Source organism: Mirounga angustirostris, unplaced genomic scaffold, assembly GCF_029215605.1.
Source record: "Mirounga angustirostris isolate CCGP_5_RB_7025 unplaced genomic scaffold, mMirAng1.0.hap1 SCAF_1, whole genome shotgun sequence".
NCBI classification, from domain to species: domain Eukaryota; kingdom Metazoa; phylum Chordata; class Mammalia; order Carnivora; family Phocidae; genus Mirounga; species Mirounga angustirostris.
In genome coordinates this window covers 9,957,744-9,982,457 of record NW_026991709.1, presented here as the reverse complement: position 1 = coordinate 9,982,457, position 24,714 = coordinate 9,957,744, and the positions used below count along the sequence as shown (strand labels likewise).

Genomic DNA, 24,714 nt, shown 5'->3' with positions numbered 1-24,714 from the left:
CCCATCAAAAAGGAGAATTTCAGACTGATATCCCTGATGAATATGGATTCCAAAATCCTCAACAACAAAATCCTAGCTAATAGGATTCAACAATACATTAAAAGGATCATCCACCACGACCAAGTGGGATTTATCCCCGGGATGCAAGGGTGGTTCAACATTCGCAAATCAATCAATGTGATAGAACACATTAATAAGAGGAGAGAGAAGAACCATATGGTCCTCTCAATTGATGCAGAAAAAGCATTTGACAAAATACAGCATCCTTTCCTGATTAAAACTCTTCAGAGTATAGAGATAGAGGGAACATTCCTCAAGTTCATAAAATCCATCTATGAAAAAAACCACAGCGAATATCATCCTCAATGGGAAAAAGCTGAGAGCCTTTCCCTTAAGATCAGGAACACAACAAGGATGCCCACTCTCGCCACTATTGTTCAACATAGTACTAGAAGTCCTAGTAACAGCAATCAGACAACAAAAAGGAACAAAAGGTATTCAAATTGGCAAAGAAGAAGTCAAACTCTCTCTTTTCACAGGTGACATGATACTTTATGTGGGAAACCCAAAAGACTCCACCCCCAAATTACTAGAACTCATACAGCGATTCAGTAATGTGTCAGGATACAAAATCAATGCACAGAAATCAGTTGCTTTCTTATACACTAACAAGGCAACTGTAGAAAGAGAAATTAGAGAAATGATTCCATTTACAATAGCACCAAAAACCATAAGATACCTCAGAATAAACCTAACCAAAGAGGTAAAGGACCTATACTCTAGGAACTACAGAACACTCATGAAAGAAATTGAAGAAGACACAAAAAGATGGAAAAATATTCCATGCTCATGGATTGTTAAAATGTCTATGCTACCCAGAGCAATCTATACCTTCAATGCCATCCCGATCAAAATTCCAATGACATTTTTCAAAGTGCTGGAACAAACAATCCTAAAATTTGTATGGAATCAGAAAAGACCCCAAATCACCAAGGAAATGTTGAAAAAGAGAAACAAAGCTGGAGGCATCACGTTGCCCGATTTCAAGCTATATTACAAAGCAGTGATCACCAAGATAGCATGGTACTGGCGCAAAAACAGACATATAGACCAATGGAACAGAATAGAAAACCCAGATATGGACCCTCAACTCTGGTCAAATAATCTTCAACAAAGCAGGAAAAAATATGCAATGGAAAAAAGACAGTCTCTTCAATAAATGGTGCTGGGAAAATTGGACAGCCACATGCAGAAGAATGAAACTCGACCATTCTCTAACACCATACACAAAGATAAACTCAAAATGGATGAAAGAGCTCAATGGGAGACAGGAATCCATCAAAATCCTAGAGGAAAACATAGGCAGCAACCTCTTTGACATTGGCCACAGCAACTTCTTTCAAGATACATCTCCAAAAGCTAGTGAAGTAAAAGCAAAAATGAACTTTTGGAACTTCATCAAGATAAAAAGCTTCTGCACAGCAAAGGAAACAGTCAACAAAATAAGGAGGTAACCCACAGAATGGGAGAAGATATTTGCAAATGACACTACAGATAAAGGGCTGGTATCCAAGATCTATAAAGAACTTCTCAAACTCAACACCCAAAAAACATAGCAGCAACGTCCGCAATAGCCAAACTGTGGAAAGAGCCGAGATGCCCTTCAACAGATGAATGGATAAAGAAGATGTGGTCCATATATACAATGGAATATTACTCAACCATCAGAAAGGATGAATACCCAATTTTTACATCAACATGGATGGAACTGGAGGAGAGTATGCTAAGTGAAATAAGTCAAGCAGAGAAAGTCAGTCATCATATGGTTTCACTTATTTGTGGAACATAAGGAATAGCATGGAGGACATTAGGAGAAGGAAGGGGAAAATGGGGGGGTGGAATTGGAGGGAAAGATGAACCATGAGAGAGTATGGACTCTGAGAAACAAACAGAGTTTTAGAGGGGAGGGGGGAGGGGGGATTGGTTAGCCCAGTGATGGGTATTAAGGAGGGCACATACTGCATGGAGCACTGGGTGCTATACAAAAACAATGGATCGTGGATCACCACATCAAAAACCAATGATGTATTGTATGGTGACTAACATAACATAATAAAATTTTTAAAATTTTTTTAAAAGACTATAATTTTATATCAATAAAAATAGAACCCAAATGAATACATACCAATCATAAATACTTGCTGAATAGTATGACATATGAAGCAAAAATAATTAGAAATGAGTAATAGTATTTAAACATAAAAACTAGTATGTAGAAATGAATATGTATCCTCTTAAATAATCCTTGAATAAAATATTTGAACAAACCAACAAGTGGACTTTTAAAATAATATTTTAAAACTAACAAAACTTTTGAGGTAGGATCAAATAGTTCTCACAGGAGAGTTCACATTTAAATTCTCTTAATATTAAAAAAAGAATAATAAATGAACTAAGCCCTCAATGCAAAAAGCAAACAAATCTATAAGAGGTAGAAAACATATTTCTTATATAGTGTTATTGAACAAGCTGTAGAATTAATAGATAAATCCTGGAGCTAATTCTTTGGAAAACTTATACACAAATACACAATTCTAATCATTCAAATCCAGAAAATCAAATCAGAAAATAAAAATATACCTATGTAAATGAAAAAACAGAAATGCCCACAAATCCAAAGATTTTAACATATAAAAGAATATTCTGTATAGAGCTGTGCCAATAACTGAATATCTTTGAGAAATGGCATATTCTTTTAAGAAAATGTTCGTTATAAAAACAAAAGAAAGAACATCTCCTTTGAATAAACTGAAACTATGGAAAAGTTAGAAAAGTTACCGAAAATTTACCTCCAAGGGGTTATAGACCAAACAGGTTTTTTAAATACTCTTTTAAATAAGGAATAGGTTGTTTTTATAATATATATTAAATCACTGCAGAGCACAGAAAGTACAGAAAGCTGGCCAACATCATTTATATAACTGTTCTGATCCTGAAACCAAAACCAGAAAAGAGAGGAAAGCCCACAAACAAGAAAAAAGACCTATAGGCCAATCTCACAACTAAAGGCCAAAAATTCTAAATAAAAAACCATAAAGAAAATTTCATTCTATTTTAGAAGAATGACTCACCTAATAAGATTTACACAAGGAATCCACAGGCCATTTAACATCAGGCATTGTATTAATATAATATGACACATCAGGGCCAATTAGAAAACAGTGGGACACTCTTGACTCTATCCAAAGAGTTTCTAAGGTCAGCTGTTCACAAACTACCTAGAGGTAAAAGGGTGAAAATAGATTTCCAAACATCCAGATAATTCCTTAAGAAAAAGATCAAAGTCTAAATAAAATTATCTAGCAATCTGGGATTAAATATTCATTCATTCAAACAGAATAGTCTCTGAAAAGGAGAAATATTATGCCACAAGTCATTTTCTCATTATCTGGAGCAAAAGGAACGCTCCCAGTCCAAGAAAGCCTTTCAGGGCCTCCTTTGTCATTGTCACTGCCCCTCTGTCAGATTATCTATTTCTTGTCCATCTCACTTCCATGGTTTGGCTCGAGTCCCACTACCCCTGGACACCCTTCACCCCCTCTTCATCCTCCACCTTCCCTCCAGAACGTTACTGCTGACACGCTCTGTCCCCCCTCGTGGTCCCAGCTCTATCACACTCTCCATCCTGACTATTTTCCTGGCCATTTCTTCTGAGACCACAGATTCCTGGTGCCCTGGGTTGTGTCCTGTAACTTTACTACCCCGCCACACAACACAGAGTAAGCCCTCAATCTGTTTTGATTCTTTGTTTACCTAATCAATCCAGAAATTTACAAGTGCCTATTGGTATTGATTCCTGTGTAGCCAAATAATCCTAAGTTAATAACTGAGTCATATCTCCTCCCAAGAAATTGGTTTAAAATACTCATGCACACATGGGTATACATACACACCTAGCGAGTTTTAAGGCATTTCTGGAGTCCACTGCTTGCACTTGAAGCTTTAAGGTTTAGTCACATGAATCTATGGAACAAAAGCTCAAAAGCAGTTGGCTGTCATTTTTCATCCTGGTTTGGCTTCCCCTGAGTGGACAGTGAGAAAATCAACGAGGCTAATCCCAGTTTCCCATTTTAATAATCTACTGATAAGGGGTGATCTTCTTCTTTTTTTTTTATTATTATGTTATGTTAATCACCATACATTACATCATTAGTTTTTGATGTAGTGTTCCACGATTCATTGTTTGCATATAACACCCAGTGCTCCATGCAGAACGTGCCCTCCCTAATACCCATCACCGGGCTAACCCATCCTCCCACCCCCTCCCCTCTAGAACCCTCAGTTTGTTTCTCAGAGTCCATAGTCTCTCATGGTTCGTCTCAAGGGGTGATCTTCTTTTTGTTTTTTGTTATGTTAATCACCATACATTACATCATTAGTTTTAGATGTAGTGCTCCAAGATTCATTGTTTGTGCATAACACCCAGTTCTCCATGCAGAACGTGCCCTCCCTAATACCTATCACCAGGCTAACCCATCCTCCCACCCCACTCCCCTCCAGAACCCTCAGTTTGTTTTTCAGAGTCCATCGTCTCTCATGGTTCATCTACCCCTCCGATTTCCCCCCCTTCATTCTTCCCCTCCTGCTATCTTCTTTTTTTTTTCTTAACATATATTGCATTACTTGTTTTAGAGATACAGATCTGAGATTCAACAGTCTTGCACAATTCACAGTGCTTACCAGAGCACATACCCTCCCCAGTGTCTATCATCCAGTCAGCCCATCCTTCCCACCCCACCCCCCACTCTGGCAACCCTCAGTTTGTTTCCTGAGATTAAGAATTCCTCATATCAGTGAGGTCATATGATACATGTCTTTCTCTGTTTGACTTATTTTGCTCAGCATAATACCCTCCAGTTCCATCCACATTGTTGCAAATGGCAAGATCTCATTCCTTTTGATGGCTGCATAATATTCCATTGTATATATATACCACATCTTCTTTATCCATTCATCTATCGATGGACATCTTGGCTCTTTCCATAGTTTGGCTATTGTGGACATTGCTGCTATAAACATCAGGGTGCACGTACCCCTTCCGATCCCTACATTTGTATCTTTAGGATAAATACCCAGTACTGCAATTGCTGGATTGGATGGTAGCTGTATTTTCAACTTTTTGAGGAACCTCCATACTGTTTTCCAGAGTGGCTGCACCAGCTTGCATTCCCACCAACAGTGTAGGAGGGTTCCCCTTTCTCTGCATCTCAAGGGGTGATCTTCTAATGAAACTTTTGCCCAGAGAATTAACCTTACTCAGCTAATGGCCTGAGCATCTATCTTGGCCAAACCTGAGTGAGTTTCCCTCTATTTTAAGAGGCAACTTTCTATCTTTTCACATTTTCTGTACAAGTTATACTCCTGAGACCAGACTCACATGCCCAGGTCCCACCCATTAACCCACCTGCCAGTCTTCATGAGACTACAAAGAGTTCTAAGGACTGAGAATTCTAATTATTGCACATATTAATTGGAGGGAAAAAAGGACTGTTCTACTTCACTTTTCCCACACTGAAAATAATAACATAGGTAAAAACCCCTGGAATCTGCCAAGGAATTGGCTGAAATAATTAGTTAAGAAAATGACAATGGGGGTGCCTGGGTGGCTCAGTTGGTTAAGCGACTGCCTTCGGCTCAGGTCATGATCCTGGAGTCCCGGGATCGAGTCCCGCATCAGGCTCCCTGCTCGGCGGGGAGTCTGCTTCTCCCTCTGACCCTCCTCCCTCTCATGCTCTCTGTCTCTCATTCTCTCTGTCTCAAATAAATAAATAAAATCTTTAAAAAGAAAATGACAATGGTAAGTGGTTTGTTTTCTGCATGCCTCCATGCATCTTGGGCCTAGGGTTCTAAGGAGTTTGTTACTCTGCTCTCGAATTGGGTTTTGATGTGGATTTTTAGAAAGAATCCAGCTGCTCTTAACAGTTCAGTTATATGGAAAGGGGGTCAGCTGCAGCGTAGGATGTTGGTGGATGGTCTGAAGAAAAGGTATGGGGGGGGGCCTGGGTGGCTCAGTCGGTTAAGTGACTGCCTTCGGCTCGGGTCATGATCCCAGGGTCCTGGGATCAAGCCCCGCATTGGGCTCCCTGCTCAGCAGGAAGCCTGCTTCTCCCTCTCCCACTCCCCCTGCCTGTGTTCCTGCTCTCGCTGTGACTCTCTCTGTCAAATAAATAAATAAAATCTTTAAAAAAAAAAAAAGAAAAGAAAAGGTATAGTGGGCAGACAAGACTAGCATTAATAGCAAGACCATGTGTGCATCATGCAAAAGGAAGAGGAGGCTGGCACTGATCAAGGAGAGCTGAGCCATGAAATCCACAAATCCAAATTATTCAGTACAAATCCCCACTTTCAAAAGATGGGCCAGATCCATAAATACATCCATAAGCCTGTCTGCTAAATACACAGTTGCTCGCCTTAAATGTTTGAGATGGAGGAAATAGAGCATCTACTTAGTTAAAAAGCAATTTTTACCCATCTTTTTATATCACAAAGCAATTATTGCTCACTTGCTGCTTTAATTTGTTCTGACAACCTAATGTCAGATAACACCAAAGAAAACAAATGAAAAATGGAAAGAATAGTTAGTCTCCTATTTGATATATGTTTATGCCAAAAAAGATTAGTTAAAAATCCATCTTCCTCCACCTGAATCTAGAGACTGTTTAAGGGAACTGTCAGTAAAATCATTACTAATGAAGTACCAGACTACCCAAAACAATGGTTAGAAAGGGAATTTAAAAGATAAATGCAATCTCGGATGTCACAAAGTTTTCATTAGTGAGTGAAGATGCTGGGAAAGTTCACGTTTTCAGTATAGCCTGTGATCGTTCCAAGTATCCACAGCATGCAGTCTCATCCTGCCCTGCATCATCATCTCATCTTCTCCCTGTGCTCAAACCCCCACTCCCAGGTTTTGGAACTTGACTTTTCCTATAAAAATTGGAAAGGAAGCTATTGTAATCCTCTACCCCAACAACCAAACCTCAAACCTACTTTCTTGGCTAGCATTGCCTTTGGTATTTATAATAAGCCATCCATCTTCAAATTACAAACCATCATCATACATCCAATTCTCTGAGACATCTTAAAATCCCACCAAGGGGCCCACAAGAAGACAGCTTTGCTTGTGAAAGGGATGGCGCTTGGTCTAAAGACCATGCATCCAGGGGTGGCCTGGGTGGCTCAGTTGGTTGAGCAGCTGACTCTTGGGTTTTGGCTCAGGTCATGATCTCAGGGTCCTGGGACTGAGTCCCGCATCAGGCTCCACACTTAGCAGGATTCTCTCTCTCCCTTGGCCTCTGCCCCTCCCTCTGCTCATGCTCTCGCACACTCTCTCTCTCTAAAATAAATAAAATAAATCTTTAAAGAAAAGAAAAAAGACATACATCCAACTATGCATCTGGACACTGGATTCCAGCACAGAGAGTAGAGAGCAGTGAAAATCACAGATTGGGCAGGGAAAAGCAAAGGAGCCAGAACAAGAGCTGGTAGTGTGGTAGTTCACAAAGTGGGTTTCAAATACTTAGTCTCCACAAATAGATGCTCTCATCCATGCCCTTTGTCTAGTAGCTTGATCCTTTTCACTGGGGAAAGAGCCTGATTCTTCTCCCCAAGAATAATGGAGGATATCTCAGAGAATAAAAGAACAAGAATTCACTGTCTCCTACACTTCTTCTACATCTTAATATTTCTTTTACTGCCCATGTCAACCTGGAAACCAAATGAATGTCCAATAGTTCAGGGCACCCTAGACTTTCCTTTCTCCTGAAGTCCAGGCAATAGCTAACACTGCCGCTCCCCATTTGCTCAGTGTAGATGGCAGGATGACTTGTATCTCATGCTCGGACTGACAAATGGATGAGTGACTGGGAATTGGTTAGCTCAATAGCTGCCATTCCTGCAAAATAGGTTAAAAAAAATCAACAAAGAAACTAATAAAAAACCTTCATGGTGAGGTACTATAAACTGATAAACCAGCTCAAAGCCTCTGATTTCCCTTTTCCAGTTACACCAAATGCCAAGAACCAGGATCACAACAGTTGTGGGATTGCTTAGAGGGATCCCAAAGATATACCAACCCTACACTTGGATTTTACTTCTGAATCCATATGAATACTCTTCTTAATGTACATTTTTTTATTACGTTATGTTAGTCACCCTACTTCACTTCATTAATTTTTGGTGTAGTGTTCCATGATTCATTATTTGCATATAACACCCAGTGCTCATTGCAACACATGCCCTCCTTAATACCCATTACTGGGCTAACCCATCCCCCTACCACCCTCCCCTCTGAAACCCTCAGTTTGTTTCCCAGAGTCCATAGTCTCTCATGGTTCATCTCCCCCTCTGATTTCCTCCCCTTCATTTTTCCCTTCCTTCTCCTAATGTCCTCCATGCTATTCCTTATGTTCTGCATATAAGTGAAACCATATGACAATTGTCTTTCTCTGATTGACTTATTTCACTTAGCATAACCCCCTCCAGTTCCATCCATGTCGAAGTAAATGGTGGGTATTCATCCTTTCTGATGGCTGAGTAATATTCCATTGTATACATGGACCACATATTCTTTATCCATTCATCTGTTGAAGGGCATCTCGGCTCCTTCCACAGTTTGGGTATTGTGGACATTGCTGCTATGAACATTGGGGTGCAGGTGCCCCTTCTTTTCATTACATCTCTATCTTTGGGGTAAATACCCAGTAGTGCAATTCCTGGGTCATAGGGTAGTTGTGTTTTCAACTTTTTGAAGAACCTCCATATTGTTTTCCAAAGTGGCTCTACCAACTTGCATTCCCACCAACAGTGTAAGAAGGTTCCCCTTTCTCCACATCCTCTCCAACATTTGTTGTTTACTGCGTTGTTAATTTTTGCCATTCTAACTGGTGTAAGGTGGTATCTCAATGTGGTTTTGATTTGAATTTCCCTGATGGCTAATGATATTGAACATTTTTTCATGTGTCTGTTAGCCATTTGTATGTCTTCTTTAGAGAAGTGTCTGTTCATGTCTTTTGCCCATTTTGACTTGATTATTTGTTTTTTGGGTATTGAGTTTAAGAAGTTCTTTATAGACCCTGGATACCAGCCCTTTATCTGTAGTGTCATTTGCAAATATCTTCTCCCATTCCATGGGTTGCCTCTGAGTTTTGCTGACTGTTTCCTTTGCTGTGCAGAAGCTTTTTATCTTGATGAAGTCCCAATAGTTCATTTTTGCTTTTTTTTTCCCTTGCCTTTGGAGATGTGTCTTGAAAGAAGTTGCTGTGGCCAATGTCGAAGAGGTTACTGCCTATGTTCCCCTCTAGGATTTTGATGGATTCCTGTCTCACATTGAGGTCTTTCATCCATTTTTAGTTTATCTTTGTGTATGGTATAAGAAAATGGTTGAGTTTCATTCTTCTGTATATAGCTGTCCAATTTTCCAGCACCATTTATTAAAGAGACTGTCTTTTTTCCATTGGATATTTTTTCCTGCTTTGTCAAAGATAGAGTTGAGAGCCCATATCTGGGCTCTCTCTTCTGTTCCATTGATCTATGTGTCTGTTTTTGTGCCAGTACCATGCTATCTTGGTGATCACAGCTTTGTAATATAAGTTGAAATCAGGCATGGCAATGTACATTTTTTTTTAGAGAGAGAGAGAGAGCATGTGCAGTGGGAAAGGGGCAGAGGGAGAGAGGGAGAGAGAATCCCAAGCATGCTCCATGCCCAGCATGGAGCCTGATGCGGGGCTTGATCCCACAACCCTGAAATCATGACCTGAGCTGAAATCAAGAGTTGGATGCTTACCAAATGAGCCACCCAGGTGCCCCTAATGTACATTTTCAGTAAGTAGTAATAGAGTTCCCATTTCAATGATAGGCAATTAAGATTTTGCTTTGAGCAAAATCTATAAAGATGAAAAGTCAACTCACTTATGCAGAGAGGCAGGAGCTCTGCTGGGTGCTGAGAACAGATCTAAGCCAAGCCTTAAACAGAGAGCCAAGGCTTTGACCATGCACTTCTCCAGGAATCCGACCTGTGCCAGTGCCAGGGGCTCTGAGAGTCTGCAGGGAAAGAAAGATGCAGGACTCGGGATGACAAAATCCTTGCCTAGCCAGGGCGGAGCTCCAATCCTAGTGGAAAATTGGTATGCAAACTCATTCTGGGGAAGAAGTCTCATCAATGGACCACTCACTCAAGCTTTCAGAAAAGATGAGAGGGTAAAGTAAGGCTGCAGTTTTCCTGGACACCTAGCGTAGGAAGGATACCTGAGGCTTACCAGACTCAGGGCAGAAGGAAATGGAAGTCATTCCAGGCCCCATTCACCTACGGAAACGGGCTGGTTAGTACACTGATCACAACAGGCTCAAGGGCCAAGGGTGAGCTTGCAGTCAGATGTGCTGCAGCATATACAGCTGGGCCAAGCTGGGATGAACACAGTCATGATGAATCAGGTACACAGAAGCAAGGCAGCACCCCAGGAAAGCAGCATGCACTTGCACGGTCCCTCTTAAAATCAACATGCAAGCTCCACATCCCATGTGTCTAGAAGCAACACTTCATTTACAGCATCTGCCAATGGGCTGAGTCACATACTAAGTGATGCTTGAATAGAAATCACTCTGGAAGCACATACGCCCTTTGTTCCTCAGACACTCACTGAGCAAGTACAAGATGCTGGAGTTTGAAGATGAGCAGGTGGCTAGCGTGAACACATCAATCCCCATAACATGTTAAGACCACAGAAAGCTGAAGGCCCCTCTGCTAGCTTCTTCCTTACTTTATACTTAGCAAGGAGATTTCAGCTTGAAAGTCAAGGTTTGCACTGACAATAGCCTTCCCAGGCTTCTGTTTGTTTTGTTTTGCTTTGCTTTGTTTTGTTTTGTTTTTTTCCCAAGTCTTATCTTGGTGGCTGTTTTTCTAAGAGGATTTTCTGCTAAATTCACTTTACATGTGGCTTTTTTATCAAATGGATTTTATACTGTATTTCATATGGGTTGTGTTAGGGGCATGCAGAGGTTTCAGGGTCTGATATTTTTATAACTTAGCACTTTGGAAACTACAAAATTAATAAGGACTTCTTTATGTAATACTCGGTGCCATTTTCACATAGCAGCTATGAAGGACATAACATGCTTTCTCATTGTTCTTAGGAATAGTAAACAGCAATATTCCACTAAGTTGAGCAAGACATGGACCCTTTTTATAGGAAAACATTTCCCACATTTACTAACTACTCACTTTCAGGCCCCACGTGTGCAGTGAGTGTTTGAGAATGGACTGGAGTCATTAAACTCCTGGAGTGATTTCTGTGCAACACCAAATGCATCATATCCCCAGTCTGAGTAACTTGCTTAAATTGTAATATTTCTTAAATATGAACCCGCCCAAAACTAGGAATAAGTTCCCTCTACTTAGAACACTTCTGCCACTATAAAATTACAATAACATTTAAAATAAATGTAATCAAAATGATAAAAAGCCACAAACTTCAAATGAATAAATCTGTTCTAACATGCCAGGTGCCGACGTGACTATCAAAGTCAATGCTAAGGCTGTGGCATTATTATGTGCCCCACGAACTGTGTGGTGCTCCCAGAACTTCCCTGTACTGAAACTACGATAGGCCTTTGCTTGTATACACAGCACTAGGTGACAACCTTGGTCCTTCCCAAGGAAAGGAATCTCATTGCCTGTATCCTAGGTCCACTTCTGTTCTTGCATTGGCATGTGACAGTTAATATCTGCTGTGTTGCTATGCCAGCACCTCTCTACCACACACATGACCTCAGGGTGCTTACCCTCTTCTAGTTATTTCATCAATTTCACAATGGTGTATTCCCTTGCTGTCTCTAACTTCAGCCCCTCTTCTATTCAGAGGTAGGTGCTGAAATGCCTTCCAAAATCATAGCCCCAGATTGCGCTAGCTTTTAAGAACCCTATGGAGCTTAAGTTCTAAAATCAACACCGAAGGCAAAAATTAAAGACTAATGTACCCTTAAAATTGTCTTATATTGCAAATCAAGCATGAGATCCATGGCTTTATCTATACAGCCCTCTAGAGTAATTCTTATGCTCACTGAAGTTTGAAAACCGCTGAAACAGACTATAGAAAAGAACAAAAGGGATGTCTCTCCACAGAAGTCTGGGCATCCAAGTCAACCCACCCTGCAGACAACTGTAGTCCCCGGGGGTAAATGGGAGGGCAGTACAGAATTCCAAAGTGTTCTTGCTTGCTGGGAGAATCTAGTCTATTCTCTTCCAGTATGGAGTTTCTAAACCTAACATGTGTTAGTAGATGTGGTCATGCTGTGAGTCCTAAACAAGATAATTGCGGACTCCCATACTAGGACAGGTATATAAAGTAACTTGTTAGGTTATAAGTGCATGCATGCAATTTGGTTAATTCAATGTTGTGTGGTGGATTGATTGCTTTTTCTTGTTAAGGCCCATAATTAACTCACATTAAAACATATTTCTCTAAAGTCTTCTTTTTGCAAAATGTTAATCTTGTTGAAATATACAATTCTATATGTATTTACTGAAGAACAAAATGAATCTTATTAAAAATCAAGGTCATATTATACTGTGCCCAAAGAATCATTTTGACATCAGGCTAAGGATCAGAAGAAATATATAGTGCACCCTAAGGTATCATGTGCAAGAATGTTTGGTTATTAAGATGGAGAGGCTGAAATATGATAACAGATCTGTTGCCCTGAATCAAACCAAACCAACAATCAGAATATTTGGGCTGCATAATTTTCCAGAAGACATTTTAAGATTGTGTATTGGGTCCGCCTAAAACAATATAGCCTCTGCAGGCAATGCACCTCCAGTCTCTTGCTTCAACAGTGTTTGGATGGAATAAACCCAGGGATGTCCTTTCCACCATCCTGCGACCACCCTCCAATTTTTTTTATTGGCACAACGTTCGTTGAACCATCTTCTCAGCCACACTCTGTCTTCAGGACCAGCCAACTCCCTAGTCTGAGGTTAGCTCCTTATTACCGATCAACCATGAGTTCCCAGATTCATCAGAATTATCCCGCTGAGGTGGAGGCCGCCGTCAGCCACCTACCTGGTCAACATGCATCTGCAGGTCTCCTACACCTACCACTCTCTGGGCTTCCATTTCCACCAGGACAATGTGGCGCTAAAGGGCTAGGCCACTTCTTCTATGAGCTGGCTTAGGAGAATTGCAAGGGTGCTGAGCCTCTCTTGAAGATCCACAACCAATACAGTGGCTGCACCCTCTCCCAGGATGTGCAGAAGCATCCCAGGATGAATGGATGCCATGGAATCCACCCTGGTTCTGGAGGAGAACCTGAACCAGGCCCTTTTGGATCTGTGTGCCCTGGGTTGTGCCTGCACACACCCCTATCTCTGTGACTTCCTGGAGAACCATGTCCTACCTAGATGAGGAGGTGAAACTCATCAAAAAGATGGTGGCCACCTGACTCACCTTTGCAGGCTGGCTGGCCTGCAGGCTAGGCTGGGCAAGTAGTTCTTCAAAATGATCACTTGCAAGTATGACTAGGAGCCTCTGAAGCCCAGAAGCCTTTGAGGGGCTCCTCTGGCATCCCCTCTGGTCCCAGGGCTTGTCCCTGCAGCCACTAGACAGCTTAACCACCCTGGAGACCTAGCCCAAGACCTAAACCAGATGGAAACAATAAAGCTTTTTGCAGAAAAAAAAAAAAAGGCAGTATGGCCCCTGCAAATATTCCATCACAAGAACTAAAAGGAATGACTCTGCCAAATTTTGCCCTGTTTCTACTCACTGACCTCCTACCACCATGATAAATTTTCTTTCCTCTATTAATTGTCTTTGCTCCTTCTACAACCACTTGGCTCTGGTCATCCCCACCCTCATCCAAAAGCCTGGTCTTCTCTAACCACCACCGTGTCAACATAAAGGCCCCACCCACTCTGGTTATCCCACTAAGAAACTTGAATATGTCTCCCTTACCTCACATCCAGGCGATCACCAACCCTGCTGTCTGCTGGCCAGACCGCCCTCTCCTCACCTGCAGTGCCCGTATCCTAGTCCAGGCCATCAACCTCTCCCACCTGAACTACTGAAATACTAATTGCATGCACTTGTGCTCCCCACCAACCTATTCTCTACACAGCAGCAGAGTGATCTGAACTTGCAAATCAATCATGTCCCTGATATGACCCTTTTACATACTGCCCTTTGTCCCCAGAATCAACAGAATCCTTCCCCTACCTGCCAGTCATGTTTCTCATGATGTGACCCCAGCCACCCTCTCCAGCCACAGCAGGAACCACTCCCCCTCCCCAATTCACCACATTTGGTCACTCTCAGACCTGGAAAGGCCCTATGTCTGTGGCTTTTCAGGGGCTTTGCACCTCCTTGGTCCTCATCCTGGGGCGCCTAAACCTCCCAGGAAGCCTGAACCCTTCGTATACCTCCAAACTGCTCCCCCTGTTACATCATCTTATGGTTTGGCCAGTAGAATAGTGGCCCCCCCAAAGATATCAGGCCCTAATCTTTGGAACCTGTTAATATGTTACCTTACATGGTAACAGGCCATGCAGCTGTGATTAAGAATCTTGAGGGTTCTAGAGGGCAGGGGGGTGGGAGGATGGGTTAGCCTGGTGATGGGTATTAAAGAGGGCACGTTCTGCATGGAGCACTGGGTGTTATACGCAAACAATGAATCATGGAACACTACATCAAAAACTAATGATGTAATAATTTATGGTGATTAACATAACATAAAAAAAAAAAGAATCTTGAGATAAAGAGATTGTCCTGGATTGTCCAAGTGGGCCAAATATAATCACATGAGTGCTTAAAAGCAGAGTGCCTTTCTCACTGGCAGTCAGAGGAAGACATGAAGATAAAAGACTGGTCAGAGAGAAGTGACATCGCTGGCTTTAAAGATGCAGGAAGGGGCCATGAGTCCAGGAAAGTGGGTAGCTCTAGCTGGAAAAGGCAAGGAAATGGAATTCCCCCTAGAGCCTCTGACGGAATGCAGTCCTCCCCACAACTTGGTTTTAGCCTGGTGAGACCCATGTTAGACTTCTGACCCACAGAACTTTAAGATAATAAATTTGGGTTGTTTTAAGCCACTAAGTTTGTGGTAATTTGTTATAGCAGCCATAGGAAATTAACACGTGTGATATTTGTAGTATCTGTCATCCCTCTAATATTAGTAATTGTTTATACCATGTGGTAGTTAAAAAGCACAAACTCTGAAGTCAGTCTGGGTCAGATTCCCACTTTTCCACTCACTCAGATGGCTTTGGGCAGTTAAGCTAACAAACATGCTAAGCTTCTATTCCCTGATTGTAAGAAAGGGATAATAATGCTTATATCCAAGGGAGGTAATGAAAATTCAATAAGATAATATTAAGAAGTACTTAGCATAATGACTAGCACAGAATTAGCCTTCAATAAGAGTAATCCACCGTGGGGCGCCTGGGTGGCTCAGTTGGTTAAGCGACTGCCTTCAGCTCAGGTCATGATCCCAGGGTCCTGGGAACGAGCCCCGCATTGGGCTCCCTGCTCGGCAGGAAGCCTGCTTCTCCCTCTCCCACTCCCCATGCTTGTGTTCCCTCTCTCGCTTTCTCTCTCTGTCAAATAAATAAATAAAATATTAACAAAAAAAAAGAGTAATCCACCGTATCATGATTGTTAGTTGTGTGACTATTTCTTTTCCCCCACAAAATTGTAAACTCTATGAAGATAGGCACCATGATTTTATTGTTCCTTGCTGTATTTCCAGGACCAAGCACAGAGCTGGATGGAGTAGGTAGTCAATGTAGAAATGGATGGATGGATGGATGGATGGATGGATGGATGGATGGATGGGTGGATGGGTTATACGTAAACTACTTTAGGTACCAAGCATTACATAAAGTCTGATTCACCTGGTTAGCTCAACAATATATGCTGAACCGCTGCTGTGCATGCTAGGCATTGCGTCTAGTGCTGGTGAATAGAAAAGGAAAAACAAAGTGTCCCTTATTGTCTATAAGCTTACAGCAGCCCAGGGTTCTCAATGGGTACATACAGGGCAATAGCACTAGACAGCATGGACTGAGCATCATGAAAGTGACAAGCCAGGAGACACCTTAGAGGTATAATAGAGAAAATGGTCTCATTTATCTTGGGTTATCTGGGAGGTTTTTCTGGAGGTGGTGCAATGTGAGACAGTGTTGGAGTCTGGGCAGTTTCTATTGGATGAGAGTAAAGAAGGAAAATCATTCTAGTAATGTTGGAGAATAGAGAATAGTTATGGAGAACATAGGCCTACAAGAGGAAGTCTGACCCAGTTTTTAGATGGCTTTAAATACCAGCTAAAGACTCTGGGCTGCCCCTTAAAGGAGAGGAGGATGGGTGAAGATTTCTGATCCAGGGTATAACACAATGAAGCAAGTCTATAAGACAATGGCAAGACTGGGCTGGACAAACAGCTGTCTGACCCCAACTATGTGGGGGTTCAATTCCTAGTTTTTAAAAATGGGGGTGAAGCCAGATTATAAGAAGTTGCTGGTCTTCGCTTTCAAAACTTCTTTGGAATTTGTTGTTTTGAGGGCACGATCTGGATCTTTGCCCTTGACAGTCTTGATAGCTACGTCTGCGTTGCTCGCTGGCTAGCCCACTGAACAATCCCTGTGCTCTCGCTGGCTCCCTGGGCTGGGCAGCTCCTCTTTTGTGGGTTCCCACCGTGAACCTATTCTGATGTTCCTCCCAGAGTGCTGGCAGTTTCCTCTGAAGCTCTCAGCAAACAGTTTTAAGGCTTAGTCATCCTCAGAGCTTGTCTCAGAGTGTTGAAAGCAGAATAAAGGGTAAGTCAGGTCTTTAGCACTCTTTTCCAAGAACCCTAAAACCTTAGTCTGTGGGTAATAACCCTCCCCGTCTGGACATAAAAGTAGCCTCCCTTAAAAAAGCAAGTTTTCTCTCATCAGCAGCTGACATAGACATGGGGAGGAAACCCAGCCCCATCCTGGGAATCCCCTTGCAAACAGGCAGGTACAGAACCTTTCTCCATCCTTGATTTGTGATACCAAACTCTATTGCAAAATATTTGCTTGAGAAAAGTATCAAAGTGAGGCTTATTTCTATTAGAAATAGCACCCAAATATTTCCCAAATGGTTTCTGAAATCAGTCCTGTGCACTTTTTAAGAGCTTTAAATGTTTACAAATTCTTTTGAAATTTGTAGTGATTGATACAGGTTTTTGAGTTTAGTATTACTGCGCATGTCACATTTTCACCTGATTTCCCGTCTTCTGTGGTATCCTTGATTAGTAAGGTACTTGATTTTATCTTTTACTGTGGGCCTTTGAATGTAGGAAAATGTTGAAATGATTCATCCATCATAATAAAAGACTTCAAAGAGATCCAAGTTAAACTTCAGGATTCTGAAGCACGGTCAACTTCTTGTATTTCAACTTCAGGACAATGAGACTAGAGGAGAATTTTGCTAAAAATGCCTAATGAGTATGTGAGGCACATCTAAAAATCATCTGTTGTCCACATGTTCACATTATATATATGCATGTGTGTTTGTGTATATATATATGTTGTGCATTGCATCCATCAAGCATTTATTATGTAGCAAGATATAGTTTTGGCTATTCATTTCCACTGATCCAGTCCCTGAACATCAGAGGTCACTGTAAAAGAAAATTCTTGGAGTGGGAGCCCTGCCCACCAAAACCAGACAAACTGCATGGCACCTGATTCATGCTTCATGTGTATGGGCTCCGGTTTGAAACATAAATTTGAAATCCAGCAAATGATTGCTTTTATTTTTTTTAATTAATTTATTTTTTTTAAGATTTTATTTATTTGACAGAGAGAGATACAGCGAGAGAGGGAACACAAGCGGGGGAAGTGGGAGAGGGAGAAGCAGGCTTCCCGCGGAGCAGGGAGCCCGATGTGGGGCTCGATCCCAGGACCCTGGGACCACGACCTGAGCCAAAGGCAGGCACTTAACGACTGAGCCACCCAGGCGCCCCACCAATGATTGCTTTTAAATCACAATTCAGAAACACTTTTCTGTTGTACTTATATGAATTCTGCTTTATGTTTTTCAAAGTCATTAAGTGTTTAACTGGATTAAGCTTTTAAAAAGACAAGATATTCAGTGTGTGTTCAGTATTAATAAAGATTTCAGAAATGATAGTGCAGATTTAAAAATGAACACAATAAAAAATAAAGGATTCTTTTAGTAGATCTTAAAAATCCTCATCACAAGGGAGAAATTCTGTGTGTATGGTGATAAATGTTGACTTAGTGCAGTGATCATTTCTAAATACATACAAATATCGAATTATTTTGTTGTACACTTGAAACTAATATAATGTATGTCAATTATACTTCAAGGAAAAACAAGAACTTTCTTTTTGAAATATACATTTAAAGTACATGGTCCTCATATACAGGCTTCCAGTTATATATATGCAGGCTTTCAGTTATGGAATGAGTAAGTCACGGGAATAAAAGGCACAGCATAAAGAATATAGTCAATGATATTGTAATAGTGTTGCATGGTGACAGATGGTAGCTACACTTCTGATGAGCGCAGCATAATGTATAAACCTTGAACCACTATGTTGTGCACCTAAAACTAATGTAGAATTGTGTGTCAAATAAAAAAAATTCATAAACATAATATACACATGGCTTCCATTTCTTGTCATGGATTTAATGAGTAGTTGCTAAATGGAGGTCCTAAGGAGCACAAACACCAATCAAACACATCCCTAGGATGTTGTCCACAAGCTCAAAAAAAACAGACACCTAAGTGCCTATAATGCTGGGCTGACTGGCAAATGGCAAACTAGGGTTCTAAGTGACATCAAGACTGTAAGGAAAAAGCGATCTGTTCTCAGTGGTGGAACCAGGAGGGTCTTCACATGGTGGTTCCATTTACACTAGGTCTTAAAAGGTAAGTAGGACTTCAACACCCAGAGAAGTTCCCAGTCAAGAATAGCACAGCTGTAGGCCAAGAACATGAGAAGGATGGCTCAGCTCTAGGCAGCTGATACTGGGGGGCCTGGGGGCTGGGTGGGGGCACTGGGAATGCAAGGCGGGGGTGGGGTCGGGGGACAAGACAGCACCTGTCCTTAAAATGGTAAATTAGAGTAAAGGGCTCCAAACATGTGCTAGGGAGTTAGGACATTTCTCTGCAGAAAATGGGTCCAGAGAAGGCTTTGAACAACGAAGGACTTTAAAAAGATGAATCCCACAGTGAGCCGAAGGTTGGAAGGAGGAGGGAAGATTTGCTGGGAGATGAGTGGATGGCTTACTCAAAAACCAGGTGGGCTTCAACTTGAAAGTCGATGGTGGAGACAGGAAGGAGAGCAGGTGCAATTCAGCAGTAACTCAACATTGGATAACTGATACCATCTGTGGGACAGAAGATGACTCCATACTTTCCAACTGGGAAAGGTGGAGGGACAGGGAGGGAATTAAGGAAGACGGAGAACGCAAGAGAAAATACAGATGTGAAAACAATTAAGTAACTGATACTTCCTTTTTTTAAAAGTGATGCCTGATTTGAGTCTTAAAGTCTTCAGGTTCACTGGTTAAAAAGAAAAAGGAAAAAACAAAAAGGAACACACTCTAGAAAACGGGGAAAATATGAGTAAATCCACAGAGGTGAGAGTCTGAGGCTGTCAGAATAGGCAGGAAGAGAACACGGTGGCATAAAATGAGGCCAAGTGGCAGGATGGCAGAGGGGCAAATGTGAGAAATATTTAGGAGGTAAAAATCAATAACATCTGATGATGAAGGAGATAAGGGAGATGGGGAGGATCAAGAAAGTATCTCGGGTTTCAAGCTTAAGTGACCCCTGGGATTTTGCTCCCACATTGGAAAAGGAGAAGAGATGTGAAGGAGGAGACAAGTCAGGGAAAGATGATTGATTCCACTTAGACCCATCTGAGTTTAAGGTGTCAGGGAGCCAGCAAGGACAGTTTCTACCCGGAGAGAGGTGCAGAGCTGAGCCAAGGGAACCAAGGAGCCCGTATGATGATGAAGACGCAGGGAGCATTACATTGCCGGCAGCAAAGAAAACCCTGCCTGCAGGTGGCATCACTTTGAAAAAGCAAAGAGAAAGAGAGAACACATATCTCTCTCTGCAGATGAGAAAACCAAAGACTGAGCATCATGCAGGTCAGAAGAAAAGAATCCGAAAGTAGTGTTGTAAAAAGGTATCGATACCATAAGACCACGTGGAATTAACAACTACATCAACGGACAAGTTACTGATTCGTTCATAAGCATGCCACGCACTATTCCACTGACTACTAAATCATCTGGTTGAGCAAAAATTTGGCTTTTCATGAATTCCTGCTGATAAATGAAAATACCTTTTATACCACCAGGATCTCTAAAGGAATGCCTCCTGCTTCTTGTATCCATGTTCCATTTTAATCAGTGTTTCACACTTTGAACATTCTGTATAGTGGGGCAATCTGAGAGACAGAACCATTTACAGAACACATTAGAAAATGTCCATGTAATGCTCTACCTAAAGACAAGAGGGTTCTTTATCCTAAGACCCTATTAATGAAAGTGTAAGAGTTCAAGTGTTCTTTATGAACAAAAACATCTTACTTAACAGACATGGTGAAACAGCACTCTCTCTGGGATTCATCCACTGAACTTCTCTGTGTTCTGCCTGAGCAGCCTGTGGAGCTCTCTCTGAGACTTGCATAAATGTGGACAGTGAATGACATCACCTGAACTGGGCACTCTCGGACGAGCTGACACCACATTTAACAGAAGCCCAAGAAATGCAGGAACTCAATCAGCTCAAATAGGCATGGCCGCTGAACTTGATCTGCCAGGAATTCTCGCTCCTAGAGCTCGATAAAATAATAAATGTCTAGAACCTTTTGGTCTTCAATTATTAAATGGAGCAACTTATGTAAGCAAAGTCGAATCACCTCACAGGCTTGCTGACCACTCTTTGCGATAGAAACACCCAGTAGTACAAACGGGTAACTGTGATCCAGGCTCCAAGCGTGGGAGAGGGCACGAGGGAAGGGAAGCAGGGTCTCAGGCTGCCTTTAACCCTTAATTACAGGACAGAGTGGCTCATTCACGGCTTCCCTCCCCGAGTTCTCTATCTCCCCAGCCCTCTCTGCCCGCCTGCCACCCCCCTGGGGAGGTTGTGTCCTTCTTTCATTTCTTGTGTCAGATTTCGGGCTGACACGTGGTAATTGATTCCGTTGCTGGTTAGATGGGTGTTAAGTGGGAGGGATGAAGTTTCAGTGAAAACAAATAGCACTTCATGGGTCTGACCTTTCCTCTTTGGAGCTTTTGTTGTGGTCAGCTCTGGGATGTGCAGTTCAAACATGCGTGAGCCCACTCTGTCTCTGCTGGCAGTCTCCTGATTCACCTTCATCCGCTCCCAATGTGCGGATCGCAGCTGGACTGTCTCAGTGTCACTTCTGGCTTGATGACAGCCCAGCAGCAGGTGGACGCTCCATTTCACACCCGAGAACCAGTGTCCAAGAGACCAAGGTAACCGAGTGTGACCTGAGCCTTCTCGGGTCACACACCTTCATGGAGATGACTTCCACTCGGGGATAAGAAGAGTAAGCCCCTTAATGACAGCGTGCCTGTCCAAGTGCTGCTTCCAGTTTGTGGCACAATCTCAGCCTTCTGCTCCATCCACCAAAAGGAGGCATCAGCACTGAGCCTTGACCAGCGTGAGGTTCAAAGTGACCCCAATAGAATGAATACTTTTGGCTTATTGTCTTGAATGCCTTCTTCATTTTCCAGAACTTTTTCAGGACTGAAGGGTGCATTTCCCCAGGGCTGGGAGGGCAGTCCGTACTCCACAGATGCTGCCTTTGGCTGAAGGGAACCACCTCACGCAAGATCACACCCCTCTCCTGAGACAGCTGGAGTCCAAGGACCCACTGACGGGTCAGGAGCATTACAGCCTGACCCTCCTGTTCCGATTCAGCACAACTCTGAGGGCCGTGCCAGCTTCCCATGGGGTAACAGCAGCATTCTCTAGCCTCTACTCTGCCTCTTCCTGCTTCTTTCCTTCTGGATCACAAGAGTGCCCCCTAGCAAACATCCCACATGCTAAGGTCTGCCTCCCTGGAACCCAGCCTCACACCAGAAGTGCTTAAAGGGAATGGAGGCTCACTGATAGGATTTTGGAGCTTGACAACTCACTGCCCAGCCTGCGATGAAGACCCCATCACACAGCCCCTGGCTCAGAGAGGAAGTGTAGGTGCTGAAACTTCCACCATAGTGAGCGAGGGCGGCCTATGGGCCAGGAAACACCCAAGCATCAGCTGCTTGAGAAATCCCTACGGGAAAGAGTCTTTATCAAGAGATGAGATTGGGTGGCTATTGCTGGGGGCTACTGATGTTTGGGAGAGTCACCATGAAGGCCTAAGGACATTAACCTTCAGTTGACTGCTAAGCATGGCAGCCAGAAGGCCTTCTTGCCAGTCTGTGAAGGGACCCTGCCACTTCTATTCAAAGTGCAGAGAAAGCTAAGGATCAGGCCCAGGACTTACTCATAAAAATAGCAGAGCTACACAGAACTGTATCCCCCAGCCCAGCAACTTTGCTAGGTCAAAACTCAGAGCTCCTGTACAGAAGAACGACATCCTAAGAGACAGGGTGGGACTGTCCAGCGTGATGCCCTCTGGGCTTGAATCCTAGAATACCTTGAACTCTCTGAGTCTCCAGAAAAGGCCACTCCTGCTGTCAGGGCTAGCACCTCCCTACTGCTTGAGGACACTGTGCAGAGATCTCTGTCCTGCAAGATGCACACACACAGAGGATCTGTCCCCTCCTCACCTTGGGCCACTAGCATTAAGTCACATGATGAGCCAGGGAAATGCTGGGCTTTCCAAGGGAGGAAAGGGATGGACCCTGAAGGAGATACAGGCCCCAGGCAATATGTGGGCCCCCAGCAGGAGCCCAGAGAGGATGGAGGTGCTGGCTCTCAGGGCTCTGGGTCAGGGGCAGAACACAAAGTTGCAGAAGGAAGAGTGTATCGACAAGGGAACATTATTCTGTGCTATGCATGCAATACCTGTATCAGTTTGCTCAGGCTGCTATAACAAAGCACCACAGACCGGGTGACTTCAACTATGGACATGTATTTCCTCACAGTCCTGGAGTCTAGAAGATTGGTGTCAAAATGTCAGCAGGGTTAGTTTCTTCTGTGGGCCCCTCTCCTTGGTTTGTAGATGGCTGTCTTGTCCCTCTCTTTCTTCTGTGTGTGTGTGTCTGCTTCCTAATCTCCTCTTCTTATAAGGACACCAGTCAGATTAGATTAGGGATCACACTAATGACCTCATTTTAATTTAATTATTCCTTTGAAGAGCCTGTATGCAAATACAATCACATTCAGAGGTACTGGAGGTTAGAACTTCCAACGGATGAATTTATGGCAGGGGGGACACAATTCATACGATAACAACACCCCGACAAGAACTTCAAGAGGCAGAACTTAGCCTGTTGCTGGAGTGGCTCTTGGATGCTTGGAGCAAATGATGGCCATACTAAGAAAGTAGAAGAGCCAGAACTGCCATGAGGGGCAGTGAAGGAAGAAATAGAAAGTCTCAGAGGAGTGGGCAGCTCGACTGTAAGGCCCAGTAGATGCTGGTCCGTGGGAAGACCCTGAGGGCATTCCACCTACTGAAGCAATGAGGAGTGAGCTGCTGAGAGCTGACAGCATCACTGAAAACCTCACTGGGTGCCCTTCTCTGCAGGTCAGGGTGCTAGGAGACAGCAGAAGCAGCCCATTGGTTTAACAATGGGGATGACAGGACCCAAAATATGAGAGGCCAGCCACTAGACTCAGCTACCGGAAGCTGGAGTGACAATTGTCCTAATGAGTAGCAAGGTCAAAGTGCATGTTCTGGGGGCTACCTGGGCAGAGATAAGAGATGAGTGTGAGAGAACAGCACCCCCAGAGGCCAGGCAGAGCAAATAACCAAAGTATTGCTCCATCCATCCCCCTAGAGGACTCCACGCTGAAGGATCAGGACACTGGGTGAGGGAACCCACTCCCTACCCCTTACTCTAGACCCCACATGAATCACAGGGTTGGCATTACTTGGCAGTGGCAAACGCCCACACAGATAAGAGCTACCATAGCGAGGAAGTCCAAGGGGAAGACTCTAAAACTGCCCCCCAAGCCCAGCCAAGATAGCAAATTAAAAACAATCTCATATCCTGGGGTGGATTTTAAAGCTGAGAATCACCCTCAAATATTTACAGGATGCATGGCATGGCCCCTATCGTATCACCATTTAATTAATCAGTCTGGTCCCTGCAGAAACCAGACGGGTACTGGAGGATGATGGACTCCCGTGAACTTAAACAACCAGCAGCCCACAGTGGGCACTGAGGGTCCCTTGCCAGACAGGGTATCTGAACTTAAGCACAGGCTCAGGTACACAAAATGCAGCCTTTGATCTGGCGACTGTGCCCTTTCCATCCCTATTAAAAAGGAGGATCAGAAACAGTTTGCATTCGCTGAGGACAGACAAAGGTATTCACTTCCAGTGTTGATCCAGGGCTATGTGAACTCTCCCCTCTCTGTCATCACACAACCTAAGGAGGCCTGGACCAGCTGGACATCTGCAGAACATCACCCTGGTGATGACATCGTGTGAGCCAGACCTGACGAGCAACAAGTGGCAAATACA

General features: G+C 43.0%; 1 pseudogene; it reads left to right on the top strand.

Moving 5' to 3' along the window:
• Window positions 1-13,057: 13,057 nt before the first annotated feature.
• Window positions 13,058-13,577, top strand: LOC123834437 (ferritin light chain-like; annotated as a pseudogene).
• The last annotated feature ends 11,137 nt before the right edge of the window (window positions 13,578-24,714 follow it).